Here is a 16,360-nt window from a genome sequence, read left to right on the forward strand (position 1 = left end):
CAAGCTGTTAAGGTGGTCCATTTCCCTACAGGGAATGGACTTAACAGTGGAACACAGACCTGGGGTTGCCCATGCCAATGCAGATGGACTTTCCAGGTTTTTCCACTTAGCTGATGAGGACTACCAGGGTGTAGGTTAGTAACCCATCACCTTTCGTTTGGGGGGGGCTATGTTGCAAAGTCATCCTGTGCCCTGGGCACCCCCCAACTTTTTGCTGACTGGAACTGGTGGTAACTGACTCTGACTGACCCTGGGCTCTGCCTAACCAGGCCCAGGGCCAGTGCCAAGCTGAAAGGAACACATTAGATGTATATAATAGGGCAGGGGATTGAAACTACCTAGAGGTTCCCAGTACCCTGGGGTATGGTAGTATAGAGGCCAGCAGCTTTTTCTGCACTAGCATGTGTGCAGTGCTGAAGCCTGAGGTCAGTTTAAAAGCAGCACTGGGTGCCAGGACTGCTTTGAAACAGTAAATTGCTGGCCAAATTCGACTTTGATGCTAGGAATACAGTAAAAGGAGAATCTCCAATATTTCTACAGATTCAGAACCCCTAAAGTCTCCCCTAGTTGCACAGGGGGTGGGGGGGGCCTGTAGAAATTAGGGAAATACTTATAAAATATGTTTTTATAAGCCCTGGTGCTAGAAGACTGGCCCAAGTCATTTCCCCATTGCAAACCCCATGGCCCATAGGTTAACATGGTAGGAAGTTAAAGATGAATAGATATTGATAGGAGAGGACTAGCCGGACCATTCAAAGACTTCCCAGAATGGTAGTAGTAAATCCAACAATATTATATTGTTGAATTTCTCCTAAAGTGTACATACAAGAAGTTATAAGACTTTCTTGTTTGTAAGTCCAAATTCAGCCTTCCAGTGGTCTGCCCTGATTGGTCAGAGATAAGTGGATTAGCCAGGCTGCTTTGAAGAGGTGATAAAGGGCCACTCTGCTGGGAGGGCAGTGTGCTAGTTTATAAGGTATGCCAGGCCAGGGGTGGAGTCGTAAACTATGCTCTTCAAAGGCAGAGGGGAGGCCTGGCTTTCAGTTTCATTTTGACACTCTTGACCCAGAGTCAGGGCTAGGCTTAAGGAAGGTATGTGCAGATGGTAGGGGGAGAGTCCATGGAAATAAGCCATCCCAGGGGGTGTGTTTAGCCAGCTCTTACCTCCTTGCTGGAAAATCAGCCATTATGGATTTGGAAGAAAGATGCACTCTGGGACAACATAATGCCACACTCTGCCGGATGTGGTCATAACTATGAGGAGTTACCCTGCTTTCATTGGTCAGAAGTGACCTGTGGCTTGACCCAGAGAATTGTGAATAAGTATCTGAGAAGGGCAGAGCCCGCCAGATCTGCTGCTTGAAACTACTGAAGCAAGACGTGCCCTGCTGCAAAAGTTCTGCTGTGCAAAGACTTCTAAGGCCTGACCTCTGAAAACTGCGCCATCTGAAAACTGCAGCCCTGTGGATTACCTTGCTACAAAAGGACTAAGAAGTAGACTCCCTGCAAGCTACAGGTTAACAGAGCTCACCTGGACATCCCCACAAAGAATCCCCAGCCTGGAGTGCCAGTGGATTTGAAAGGGTTTGGTTCAAGTGGATTGCGGGATTGAAGTTTCACACTTTCAAGGACCCTCTTGGAGATTCCAGAACCTTGGACTGTGTGTTGGATACTTTGGAACTCGCAAGCAGAACTTCAGGAAGGAGTTCTAACTGGACCTAGCCTGCTGAAGAAGGCTACACAGTGGTGAGATATTCTTCAGAACCTTTTCTAAAGGTGTGTCCCTGTCAGAGAAAACAAAATGACTAAAAGGGGCACTGTTGGTTTCTAAGCACTAGAAAGTGACTAATCTTTAAAAATTCATAACTCTGGTTCCCTAAAGTGGAATATTTTCGTTTTGGTGTCATTTAAAAGATAAAAATATTACCTATTTTTATAAATTGGTGTTGGATTTTTACTTTGTGTTGTGTCTTAATTATTTACTGAAATGGTGTTTTTGAATGCTTTACATACCTGTCTTTGAAGTTGAGCCTGTCTGCTCGCAGCCACGTTACCAAGGGTTGAGCATGGGAATAATTTTCTAAGACCTATGCTGGGTCTTATTATGTGTTGGTGGCCTTATTGCTAGTGGCAGACCGACATTTGCCCCTACCAATAACCCACCTTCCAACAACTACACTATAGCTGAAAAAGAGCTTTTGGCAATTCGCTTAGCGTTTAAGGAGTGGCGTCATTACCTGCTGGGGTCGTGTCATCCTATTACGGTATACACCGATCACCGCAATTTACAATTTCTTCGCTGCGCTAAAGCTCTCACTCCGAGACAATTGCGATGGACTTTGTTCTTTGCAGAATTCAATTTTCATATAACTTTCCGACCAGGCAGTGCAAATAAAAAAGCTGACTATCTCTCTCGTTATGAGGAAACTTAGAACTCCTGTGATCAGCAAGAAATAAGACCCATAGTCCCTCAGGAGCACATCATTGGAATAACAATGTCTGGAGATTTTTGGCTGAAATCAGAAAACTTATGCCACTTCAGAAAATACTATGTTGGAAAAATCTTGATCAAAAAAGACAAATTATTGATGGACTTCCGTTTCAAGGAAGTCTTCTTTATGTTCCACAAAAAAAATTACAACAAAAAGTACTTTTATGGTGTCATTCTCACCCTCTGGCAGGACATCCTGGATGTACTAAAACTCTTGACTTGGTAAGTAGAAATTTCTGGTGGCCTAGCTGGAGAAAGGATGTCATAGCCTATGTACAAGCTTATGATATCTGTACAAGAGCGAAATCAGATCATTCACTCAAAAAAGGAAAACTATTCCCTTTACCAACACCTACGCATGTATGGGAAGATATCTCTTTAGATTTCATCACAAATTTACCAAAAGATAAAGACAAGACAACTATCCTGGTCGTTGTGGATCGATTATCAAAGATGGTGCATTGTATTGCCTGTAAAGGATTGCCGACTACAACCACTCTGGTGGAGATGCTTTTAGATCATGTGGTACGATTGCACGGTTTACCTCGGTCCATAACTACTTATAGAGGCTCTCAATATACTTCCAGGCTATGGAAAACCTGGTGTTCGGCCTTACAAATTCAAAGTAATTTATCCACGAGTTTTCATCCTGAGTCGGATGGACAAACTGAACGTGTGAATCAGGTCCTTAAACAGTATCTTCAATGTTATTTGAATCAAACCACTTCCTCCTGGGTAGATTTGCTGTGGGAATCTGAATTTGCATACAATTATTCCATACACGCCTCCACCAAAATGTCACAATTTTTTGCTACACATGGTTGGCACCCTCGAGCATTGCCACTCATAACTAAAATGGAAATACAAATTCCACATGTTGCTACCAAATTAAAAAAGATGGAATTCATAATGAAAACATTACGACAAAATATGACTAACGCTAAGATGGCGTATAAAAAATTTGCTGATACAAAAAGAGCTCCCGGTCCTTCATACCATCCTGGAGACAAGGTATGGCTGTCCACAAGGAATCTACACTTCAAGAAGCGAAGTCCATTTCATCCACGTTTTATTGGGCCATATACTATTATTGAATGTATCAATCCAGTGGCCTTTAAACTTCAATTACTATCATCCATGAAGGTGAGTTCCAGTGTTTCATACATCATTACTCAAACCAGCACGAATATCACGACACGCTAAAAATGACTGCAAAACCGCCTCCTTTATTGGTGGGGGATCAGTTAGAGTGCGAAATCCAACAAATAAAAGACAGCAAATATAAGAATGGGAAAGTGTGGTATTTAGTATCCTGGAAAGGATATGGTCCAGAGGAGGACTCCTGGGAACCTTGTGATGCAATCCATGCCCCACGCCTGTTACGACACTTTCATGCCATTCATCCCCATTCTCCAGCTTAACACCTGGGTGACTCTATTTTTGATGGGGAGGACTGTCATGATCCTGCCTTTTAGGCCATGTTCAACAGTGATTATTCATTATGTTTGTTTCATTACGCCATATGATTGACCTAGTATTCATGCTATTGGGCATCACAGCGTTCAAGCTCATGATATTACAGTGCACATATTTCATTATGCCATGGTGCCATGAATCACAGAGCAAACGATATTACAGTGCATATCCACCTTGAGTCATTATTTGTTATTTTCTAAGTTTTATTCTTTTGTCTACAAATTATTATTATGAGTAGAGTTTTGTCAGAAGCATCACAACCGAGCGCATTGTTTATTTGCTTTCATTTGTATGTTCAGAAGCATTGTAGTCGAGTGCATTGTATTTTTGTTTTCGCACGCATTGCCTTTTGTCCAGACGCCGTTTCCGTACAGTGCACTGTTGCTTTAAAAACGGCCCGCCCTTACGCATGTGCAGATTATTGTCGTCCTTCTGCTCACGTCTGTCAGGTCCGAAGCTCACCTCCGAGTCCTTGTTGAGGTGTTCCCGATTCTTTGTCTCCCTGAGCTTGTTAGCGGTTCTGAGTTCAGAGGTCAAACGGTAGGAGATATTTGCTCCATTTGAGTTTGAACATTTAAAGACTTCCTGCACGGGAGATTGCGCACCTATAGCACTCGCTCTATGTTATTTTTAGACACGCGCATAATTTCAGAGACATAACTTCCTGCACAAGAGTTTACACGCGCTTAGCTCTCTATGTAAGATATTTTCTAGATACGCGCATTATTTCCGTAACGCAATGACTATGGAGAGATTTGCATTTGGTTTTCAAGTTTTTTATGATTACAGATAATATGATAAAGGTTTGCCTTTTTGAGTGGGAGTGCCAATTTCAAACTTCATTATAGTATTTGATGGTCCTTCACCGATTAGTGATTTTGTTGCTACGGAAGAATTCAAAGACATTTAGATTTTAGTTTTATTATACGTTTCTTCAGTTTCTTCAGAAAGGATTGTTTAAACTATTCAAAAAGTATCCTTAACTGCAGTATTTTGTCCTTGAGTTATATATTTTAAGGAATTCCTGAATGGTTATTAGAACAAGGTTATGGTATTTATTATCACGTAATGTTTATGCTATAATCATGCAACGCTAACCTGCTTTCCTTACAGATCTCCTTCCCAGCAGTACCCTCCCTAAATTCCTTCCCCTTGTCTGGCCATCTTGATCCTCTGTTACTTTTAAGTGCGGAGTCGAGGCTGCCGGAAGGTGGGCTACTTGAGGGTACTGCTCCTGAGGAACCTGGATCATGACAACGGTGAACTCCGCTCCGCTCGCGGACTTTGCAGAGTTTTCTGAACTTTGCATTACGCAAAGGTTGCGAAGTTCCCTTGCGAAGTTTCCTTGCTTGCGTTCGTCAACGTCAAGTTGGTGAGCGTGAGCGAGGAAAATCCACCCGCTGGCGAGATTTTTCCTCATTTGCGATCGTCAACATCAAGTCGGCGAGCGCAAGCATGGAAAATCAACCTCCCAGCGAGCGTTCTCAACGCGGGTAGTCAGATTTCTCATTGCGAGTGATCGCGTATGCTCACGACCCCTCGCGTTGAGAAACTGTCCGTCCGCGTTGAGAAAAGCTTCCGCTCGAGTAAAAATCTAGTCGAGTGGCAGAAAGGAAGCAGCGCCCGCTTGCGCTGTGCATGGTGCCGTTCGTGATGATTGCACAGTGCGGACAAGCACCTGACACTGAAAATCACCGCAAACTGGCATTTATCTAACGCACTCCGCTGCTCACGGAACTACGCATAGTGCTGCAGAGTTTTGTTTGCACTTCGCGGAGGTCCGTGTAGAGGAACTCCGCGAACTACACCCAGGTTTAGAGAGGACCTAAGATCTTCGAGGTTTGTAAGGTGTTATTAGCTGTCAGATGGTAAAGGGACCTAGATCTTGAAAGACTCTATGTGCTATGCACAATGCCTTAAAATAGATTCTCTGGGTGACCGGAAGCCAATGAAGGTCGGCCAAGGTCTGACATGCCGAATGATGTATGGGGATATTTAACAGTGTCCTTGCCACAGCGTGCGTCTGTACCACCTGAGGTTTGTCAATCACAGCTTTGGGAGCTCCCAAGTAAAGAGAGTTACTGTAGTCCAGACGAGAGAGAATCAACGCCTGGACAATTAGCCTCCTAGAGACCTGAGGGATCAGGGAAAAGATTTTCCTCAGCTTTCTTGGAATTCGAACCAGCTGGAGGAAAGTTTTGTGGCTTATGTCTCCATGGAGAGGTTATGATCAAGCCATACCCCCCAAACTTTTCACTGCCACTTTGGGGGCCGTGGTAAGCCAAGCCATGTGTGCCATCCCAGAGACATGTGGGGATTGACATTATTCCCTACTAACTCGTTTTATTACCATTGAGCTTAAGATATGAGTTGTCCATCCTTCTGGCTATACTCTCCAGGCAAGACTTCAGGGAGGGGGCATACTGTTTGCCATCTAGGATGAGGGAGAACACCAGCTGGGTGTCATCTGCGTAGGACACCAATGAGATCCCCAGTGCAATACAATTTCAGCCAATGGGTGCATGTAAAGGTTGAACAACATAGGGCTAAGAGAGGACTCCTGTGGAACTTCACATCTCGAAGGAAAAGTATCGGAGGTGCAGGCTTTGTCAAAGACTTGAAAGAATCTGCCCCCCAAAATGAGCGGATCCACTTAAGAGCCAGACCCGGCACTCCTGCCTTCTGAATCCTCTTAATAAGGGTCCTTTGGTCGACTGTGTCGAAGATGACACTGAGGGCTGGGAGGATGATGGCTGCTATACCTCCCAGATCCAGTTTCATTTTTACCTCATCCATGACTACCGAGAGGGCAGTTTCCGTTCCATGCTTGGGCTGAAACCCTGTCTCGTAGGATGCAGGATATGGTTGGCCTCCAGGAAGGCCAAAAGGTACATGTTAGTGTGTTACTTAGTCCATTGAAGAAGAAAGATTGTCTGAAAATTCTCTGGGCAGCCAGGATCAAGATGGCGTTTGTTTAGTTTGGCTTTCACCATAGCATCCTTTCATCGCCTGGGAGCAATTCCCTTCTCAAGAAATAGGTTTCCCACCTCAATGAAAACCAGGAAAAGAGTATTGGCTGCTTTTAGAAGAAACTGAGGGATAGCAGGGTCAAGTGGAGAGCCCGATTTAACTTTCATGAAAAGTCTGACAATTCTCTCAAGGGAGATACAAGGAACTTCCAGAAGTCTAGGTGTACAATCTTCCTCATTCTCTATTGGGGACTCCAGCTCAAGGTCTCCTCCAGAGATCTGAGATGTTGCATAAATAGCCTCAGTTTTCTTTTTGAAAAAGATAGCCAGGTCATTGCACCTCACATTGGAGGGATCAAGGCCACGGGAGGGAGAGTCTAATAGAGTTTTAGTGATTATGAACTTTCGCGGGTTTGGCGGCCCCCATGATTGTAGTTTCATAGTAAGAAGCCCGTGTGCAATGAATTTCAGAATGATACAGCCTCACCGTCTCTCGATATTTTTCTTTATCAGTTTGCTTATTTTTTGCCCCTTGTCTTTCTGCAATTTTACATTGTTTTTTTAAGGCCAGTAGGTGGAGGGTGTACCAGGGGTCAGATGTTGCTTTACCTTTCCTGGTTTGATCAGGAATGGGAATATTCTGGTCAAGAGAATGTTTGATCAATTGATCCATCTAGACGTGAGCGATTTGTGGGTCATGCCCCAGCTCCGATTTGGCTGAGTGGAGAGCCATGGCCCATTCCACCCCATTCAGCTTAGGCCAGCTATGATCCTTCCACATAAATGGTTTAGGAGCAGAAGGGCGGTCAGACATTGTAAGGGGAAATGCGACAGATAAATGGTTCGATTAAGTAACCAGTACTAGGTCTGATATATTTAGGCCAGTGAAGTTTGTGAGAATAGGGTCAAGTAAGTGCCCCTTTTCATGGGTGGGGCTGTGTACCCTCTGGATAAGCTGAAAAGCAGCAAGGTTGTGTAGTAACCCTAGGGCTTGAGTGAGTGTTGGTGGGATCTTTAAGGTGCATATTAAAGTCACCGAAGAATGTCTTATTTGCTGCTAGGATAGCAATAATGTCCAGGGCTGTCTAAATAAAGTGACCAGGAGGTGCAGGAGGGCAATAAGTCAGTATGCCAGAAAACGTAAATGAAGAGGACAGTAGGATTTAGAAAGTACAGCTTTCACAATCTGGCAGTTAGAGAGGTTCAGCTACATACTTTAGAGAGTACCTAAAATGTATTGCAATCCCTACATCCTTTCTCGCCTCCCTATCCTGGCAGCTAATGTAGTATATGTTGCTATTTGAGGTACTGCGTCGAGCTGGGTCACAATAGGTCAGTTTTGAGGAAACCCTCAGTTGGACAAGGAGGAGTACACTCTGATGCCAACCAAGGGTTCCTTACCTGGGGGGGCGCCTCTTGAGGATCAGGACTGTCTGTAGCAGAGGCCAACAGCAGAGCACAGGCAGGTCCAGTTGGGTCTGGTCAGCTGTGCAGATGCAGGAGAGATCTCTGGGGCAATGTTGTGTCCCAGCCAGCTAAACCTTGGTGTCACTTTGGTGGTCCTGGGTTCAAGACGACATGTCTAGTCTCCCTTCCTGAAGCAGAAGTACAGAGGGGCAATCCTTCCAGCAGCAGAGCAGTCTGTTGTCTGAGTCTTCCACAGGTCTGGAAGTGATCTGAAGAGTGGCTCTGGCAGTCCAATATTTTTACCTGGTGTCAATCTTTGAAGGGGGGATTGCCTATACTACCTCCACATCTGTTTCTGGAAAGTTCTTCCCTTCCCTTGTCAAGGCTCGAAGAAGTATGGAGTGATAAAAGAATAGTGTCAGGTTCCTTTGTAAGTGAGTCAGAGTCATCTGAAATGTAAGTGGGGCAGGACACAGCTCCACCCCATCCTGCCCCCTCCTAGTACCTATTTTTGCCACCGTCTGGGAGGGATACATAAACCCCAACAGAGGAGCCGTTCACAGTCATGTGGCCTAGGATATTGGCAGAAGGCACAAATGGTTACAGAAAGAAATTGCCAACTTTATAAAAGTGGCATTTTCAGAATTGTAACTTAGAATCCAACTTTACCATTAAATTGATTTTTAATTTACAATTCATTTGAGTGCCAACACCATAGCTCTATCTTCTCCCAGTCAAAGGGTATCACTTATGAAATGTAATAAGGTAAACCAGGGTTCGTCAATGGGAGAGATAGGACATACAGGATAGAAAAACAATACTAGGATTTTTCACTACCAGGACATGTAAAACTTAAACTCACTTGTCCTAACTTTTGAATACCATGCACCCTGCTCTGTTAGCCTTTAGAGCCTACTTTAGGGGTGACTTGAAAGTATTAAAAAGGAAGGCTTAGGCCTGGAAAAAGGTTTATTTTACCAGGTCAAAATGGCAGTTTAAAACTGAACTATAGGCCTGAGACATGTTTGGAAGAGCTACTTTAGTGGGTGGCACAGGGAGTGCTGCAGACCCTCTTGTAGCATTTAATTTACAGAACCTGGCTACATGTGGTACCATTTACCAGGGACTTACATATACATTCAATGTAAAATGCTAAGGAAAAAGGGCAGTGGACCTTAACAACATGCCACATCCTCACCGCTATAGCTCCAAATCCTTTATCATAATGTGTGCACTCCCTGTATGCATCCGCTGCCCAAAAGATGCCACCCTACCATAGGGAGATAATTATTTTTCATTCATTCTTCTTAAATATGCTTAAAAAAACCGGCCAGCACGTTTCGTCCAACAACAGTGGACTTCTTAAGGGCATAAAAATGCTGGCTTGAGTTATTTTAAAGTCTGCTCCATGGAACAGGTGCAGAAGATGTTAGCCCACAACAAACAGGCTCGCCTCGGGATCCGTGTCCCCCCTAGGATAAGGGCTGGCCTATCTAATCATCTGGCACCATCAGTGATGAGAATGTTCAATCTCTCATTAGTCACTGCTAAAGTGCCTAATGAATGGGAGGGTGTTCAAGTATCTCCGCTTCTTAAAAAACCCTATGCCAATCTCAATGTTCTTTCTAACTACAGACTGATTTTACTGTTGCCTCTGCTCACAAAAAACTCTAGAAAGTTATATTAATAAACAGTTTATATTCTTTATGGAAGAGCATAGGATCTTAGACCCCTCACAATTGGGTTTTAGAGAGCTACACTACCCTGAGACTTCATTATTGGAAGTCACTGACAACATCAGACTCTCTTTAGACGCAGAAAAGCTGGTCATGCTAGTGTTACTGGATCTATCTGCGGTCTTTGACACAGTCTCCCAATCCACTCTAATCCACAGATTACATGAAGCAGGATTTCATGGCAGCGTGCTACATAGGTCCAGGGACTTCCTGGATAATTGTACACAAAATGTCTGTCTCTGCCCCTTTAAATCAACACCAACAAGGGGGTTCCCCAGGGTTCATGCCTGAGTCCAACACTGTTTAATATCTACATAGCGCCTATGGCACAAATTGTGGAGATCATATCATACGCAGATGCCACTCAGCTTCTCGTCTCCTTTGGCCCTGATCCAGATAAAGTGAAAGCTCAATTTGTGGGCTGCATGAAGGAAATCACTATCTGGATGAGCAACAACTGTCTCCAACTAAACAGTGAGAAGACTATTATTATGCTATTCGGCAAAGCCTACAAGATATGGTTGGCTGACTGGTGGCTTTCGGAACTTGGCCCAGTCTCTGCCCCAAAGCAGGTGGTGAAAAATCTTGAAGTGAAAATAGATCAATCACTATTCATGAAAGATCAAGTTAATGCCACATGTGGCAATTACTTCACTAAAAAGTTTTTCCTTGGCTCCCGGAGACTTCCAGAAAAAGCCTTGTCCAGTTGCCTGGACTATGGGAATGCTTTATTGGTAGCAGCAAATGACACCTTGCTGGCCAAACAGCAGGTTGTGCAGAACACAGCCGTATGGCTGATCTGCAATTTACCTGCCCGGTCATTCCCTGCCCCTATATTAAGAAAATGGCACTGGTTGCCTATCAGAAAGCAGGCCGTTTTAAATAAAACTCTGCTGCATAAGGCACTCTGCAAGGCCTGTCCTGCTGACCTGCACTCGAGACTTATTTACTATCAGCATTACAGACAGGAAAAGGCCACAAGAATTCACCAAGTCCCTCCAGCGAATCCTCCGACATCCCTCCCTCCCAGGACCTCTGCAACAAACTCGGCTCCTACTTCCATCTCAAGATCAGAACTCTCTACAGAAACTTTGACGATCAGAACCTAGACACTGACCCTACACCTCCAACCGACAACCCAACCCAGCCTACCATTACCGCCAGGACCCCTGTCACCACAGAAGACACCACCAATACCATGATAAGTATACACTCAGGAGGACCCACCGACCCCTGCCCACTCCACATCTTCCACAGAGCAGCCTCCTCCATCACATCCGAACTACGACGTACTATTAACTGCTCCCTCAAAACAGGCACCTTCGCCGATGACTGAAAATGCGCAGAGGTCAAGCCCCTCCCAAAGAAACCCACCGCAGACTCAACGGACCTCAAGAACCACCAACCTATTTCTCTCCTGCCCTTCGCAGCCAAAGTAACCGAGAATATCATCAACAACCAGCTCACTAACTTCATAGAGGGCAACTCGATCCTCGATTCCTCCCATTCCGGAGCAACCACAGCACCGAGACTGCCCTTCCTAGCCGCCACGAACAACATCTGCACCCTATTGGACCAGGGTCACATGGCAGCCCTCATTCTACTAGACCTTACAGCAGCCTTCGACACAGTCTCCCACTGCACAGTATCCCTCAGACTCGACGAAACACCGGCCCCGGGGAACCACCCTCGACTGGATTTGCTCCTTCCTCACCAGCCGAACGCAAAGGATCAAGCTCACATCCTTCCTCTACGAACCCACGGAGACCAGCTGTGGAGTAAACCAAGGATCCTCGCTCAGCCCCATGCTCTTCAACATCTACATGGCCCCTCTCGCCACCATCGTCAAAAAACGCCGAAACTGACCCGACGTCAACAGACACAGCTTCCAGGAAGGTATGAAAGACGTCACCTCCTAAATGAGCAGCAGCTGCCTAAAACACAACTCTGAGAAAACGGAAGTCCTTGTCCTTGGATCCACCCCCTCAGCATAGGACAACACCTGATGGCCCACCACCCTCGGCGAACCTCCCACTCCCAGAGACTATGCTTGCAACCTCAGCATCATACTCGACTCCTCCCTCACATGCACCGACAGATCAATGTCGTAGGCTCCACATGCTTCAACACCCTCTGCCTCCTCCGCAAGACCTTTAAATGGATCCCCCCGAATCCAGAAGGATCGTCACCCACACACTCATAACTAGCAGACTGGACTACCGGAACGCCCTCTACGCCAGAATAAACAAATCTGTAGCATTAAAGATTCTTTCTGCAAATGTTATTTTTCTGGTAGCAGTTATTTCTCTCCAAAACATGGATGAAGCAGTGGTTGCAGTTACCCCTTAATTTTCTTCCAGAAATTGTTTCAGATTGTCATTGTCACCAGGAAATTGTTCTGCTATTTCTATGTCGCCATGAAACCCTTTAACATAACATAGCGTAACATAACATGTCACCCCCACTAGTCCAAGAATGCAATTGGTTTGCATTCCCTCAATGTTGAAAGAGAAATACAAATTTATTTACATAAAACCTTATATTTTCATGTTTCAGATATGTTTTTTGACACTTCTGGAGTGGGAATACCGTGTCTGAAGCTTTATGATGGATAGTTGATGGATCAGAATTGTGATTTCTAGAGTGATTGAGCGATGAAATGTTCCTCTTCCTGCAACAGTTGTGGGACATTAAACATATGGCATGGCAGCATCCTGGGATGTTGCTCGAGGTGTCCTTGGGATGTATGTTGGATATATAGATGGGTTTCTCCTAATAAATGTATCCAGCACTAACACTCTAATTCATGGTTTTTTTTGGCTCCACTGTTCTTCACTCCATATCTGTATTACCTTGTCACATATTGTATCAGTGCCTGCATTTTATTGATTGCTACATCCTACATTATTAGGAATGGGACGAGAAAGAGGGACAAAGTGGTAATGACCCAAGTACTTACCGGTTATCTTCATTATGCTGAGTCCTACTCTTCCTCCTCCCATTCTTACTTTCCTGCCTCCCCGAGAGCAGGTAGCATTGATTTCATTTTTCTTGTTGCTGAGCATTTACAGGAAGCTCTTTTGGGGGACAACCCTCTTACTCATTACAAGAGCAGTGGAGAAGTTATATAATAAAAACAAGGTGTTTTTAAAATTTTAGGCGTTCAGGTGCCTCTGTATTTTGGTGGGTCACCTTCATTGCTTAAGAAGTGGACAGGGATGAGTAGGACTCAACATAAGGAAAATTACTGGTACATAATAAGGTAATTATATGACATTAGCAAACAGACAGACTGCTGAGACTTGTACATGCAAGGGGCCAAATTCTGGGTGACCATTTGCCCAAGTCCTAGTCCAATTTTCATATGAGCAAATCAGCACAGTTTTTTCCCCAGAATTCTCAAAAGTAAACTGTTCAAGCACAAAATGAAACGCGAAATGTACATATTGCACCAAAAGGAAAGAGCGAGGAACTGCTATAATGTAAAGAGGGTTAGTTATGGAAATGCACTGAAACGAAAGAACAGCCATCATGAGGTATGCTTGGGTAAAGAGGTGGCTTTACAAAGAGTGTTGCTCATGAAAATGTTCATTATTAATATCTCTAATGCGAAACAGAAGCAAGTTTGCTCTGTTCTAATGATCTGCTGTGAGTATGTGAACAATGATCTAAATGAGTTTGTATGGGACATAGGATTTATTCTCTAGCGTTGTAAGCCTAATCGTCTTTAAGATCAGGACCACCGGATCCCCTTTTTCAGTGGCAACTGGTAAACTATTAAATTTACTGGGCGCAAAGATTGTGCAAAAAGGTCAGCACCCCCAATGAGTTGAGACAAGGGTGTATTTTGGCCCCACTTTTGCCTTCAGTTTTCATAGTGAATGGCTTGTGAGGGGGGGGGGGGGGGCTTTCCTCCTAAGTTGGGGACGGAATCCATATCTAGGTTTTTTATGTGGGTGATACGGTGTTATTAGATCTTGTGCCGGTTGAGCTTCAGCTGCAAAGTGGCAATTTTTCCCAATTACTGCAATGGAAATGATCTAAAGATCAATATGGCCACAACTAAGATCAAGGTTTTCTCAAAAGGTATGAGCTAATCCCGAGGTTCAGGTGGTGGCTGAGTGGGGTCCAAATGGAGGTGATAAAGGTATACAGATACCTTGGTGTGTTATTTAGCCACAACCTTGACTTCTGGGCCCACGTCTCGTTGCAAGAATCAAGGGCCAAGGCCATTGCAGGTACGCTCCAGAGACTGGACTCTGCTTTGGGCCATAAGTCAGTAGAAGTGTTGAGGGAGGCAAACAACACAAACATCGTTTCTCTGTTACTCTACAGGTGCAAAGTTTTGCTAGAAAAACATGACAAGTGCTTACAAATCATTGAAACAACCATCTGGACAAAAATGGTTGGGATTGAGGGTAGAGTTGGGTCTTACTAATATTCTTTTTAAACATAGACAGAGGTTGCTGAACTATTGGGCAGATCTGCGGAAAATCTGAAGAAAGGTCCTTGAGGCATCTCAATAACTCTACTTACAAGGGAAGCATAAGAGACAAGAGCTAAATAACTAACAGGTTATGGAGGCTTTCCTGAATCTCCCTACCTGGTATTCCCCTTTAAATATGGCTGTGCTCCAGCTAGAAACAAGCATTAAAACACTTAGGAGTGTTCGCTCTATAGCGACTCTGCGGATGTTAGTAAGAGAATCAACTTGAAGCAACTAGTGGGGGCAGATTATTGTGGTTTAATGCAACCCTACTCGAAGTATATTAAGAAGAGAACATCTGTTAGGCGGTGTGCCTTGAAGGTCTGGCTAGGCCAGGTCCCTCTGATTGTCAGATGGGCAGGGATTAAGCAGACGGGGCGGGACAAGGATCCCATTTGCACATTATTGTTTTTGTCAACATATGACGCTGCCTCCTATTGGCGGTTTTAGAAAGCTGAAGGTTCGTCGAATTAGTGACTTAATAAAAATAATCCTGCACTGTAACAATATGGCAGTATGCTGGGCTTTGGCAAAATTCCTATCCACTGTAGCCGGAAAGCTTACCTGTTCCCTTACAAAATAATGCAATTTGCTTTTTGCACAACAGTGTGGATCATGGGGATGTATGCAATTATTCTGTGGTTATTTCTCTTAAAATCTAAAGAGTGTGAATGTTTATGTAGTCTGGCAGTTGTTACCTGTATCACATTATTTGCTGTTAGAAGGCAACATTTCTCTTCATGATTTTTTAAAAACAAATCTATGTGTGAATTTTAATGCAGTTTTGCACGCTTTGCTTGTATTCCACAATCTGTTTTGATGAGTTATTTTCTTCCTTGCTGCTAAATTTGCCTGTATAGTACATACTCAGTATTCTTGGGGCTTGGTCTTTGTTGTAAAAGTATCTTTACATCTGACATCAGGGTTGGGGTTTGCATTGCATTTACCCTTTCATGTTTTATGTGTTTACGTTTGTTAAACCAAGTGGCATGTGAACAGTTGTATTATTGTTGATTTAATAAATGTATTAGAATATAATCTTTTTATTGGTGTGCTTTGAGGTGTGAGATTTTTTTTGTCTAACTGCCATGAGATCACACTAATAAAATAAAATAGGATATATAAAATACGATTGAGTGTTAACACCTTTCTTGAACGCATTCGAGGGACAAGACTGTGTTTATTTCATGGTATTTGAGGCGACGAGGAAGGTCCCACCAGTGAGAACATTTTGGAGGGAAAAGGTGGCAAATGGTGAATTCTGAAGAACAATTTTCATAGAAATTGACTAAAAATCCAAAGATTCTCAGGGGCAATATTGAAATATTACAGAAACTATGAGGTGTGCAGGCATGCCTCTGCTTGGGGTTATTGGGGGTGACCTTTCAAAGAAGTCTGCAGAAATGACAGCAAAGCAGTTGAGGTTCAGACACTGCTTTCTGAATTGTCTAAACAGTAAAATGTACTATTTGCAGTTAAAAATCTGATAATAAAACGTCACGTGTCCTATCGTTTATCACAATCCTACTTCACGTCATTTTCCATTCAACCCTTTCCAAGTAGCTTCACAGTCATATGTTATCTGTTATAACTGAGAATCCACTTGGCAAGGGCAGAGTTTAGATATCAAATGTTGTACAAATCTGATAATAACATATCGTAGACCGCAGTACCCGACGAGCCTAATCCTATATCCGCACACAGTCATTCCGTTGCTCAATTACACACATCTAACAAAATCAGAGCGCAGACGGGCTTTTCCACTATTAGCCGATCAGACACAGACAGAAGTAGT

At 43.9% G+C, this 16,360-nt stretch overlaps 1 protein-coding gene across 1 annotated transcript in view; it reads right to left on the reverse strand.

Moving 5' to 3' along the window:
• Positions 1 to 16,360, reverse strand: part of LOC146829668 (tumor necrosis factor ligand superfamily member 13B-like) — a 234,290-nt gene that overhangs the window by 134,429 nt on the left and 83,501 nt on the right. The window lies entirely within an intron of this gene.

The sequence above is a fragment of the Triturus cristatus genome, chromosome 5_2 (genome assembly GCF_964204655.1).
Source record: "Triturus cristatus chromosome 5_2, aTriCri1.1, whole genome shotgun sequence".
Taxonomy (NCBI): Eukaryota; Metazoa; Chordata; class Amphibia; order Caudata; family Salamandridae; genus Triturus; species Triturus cristatus.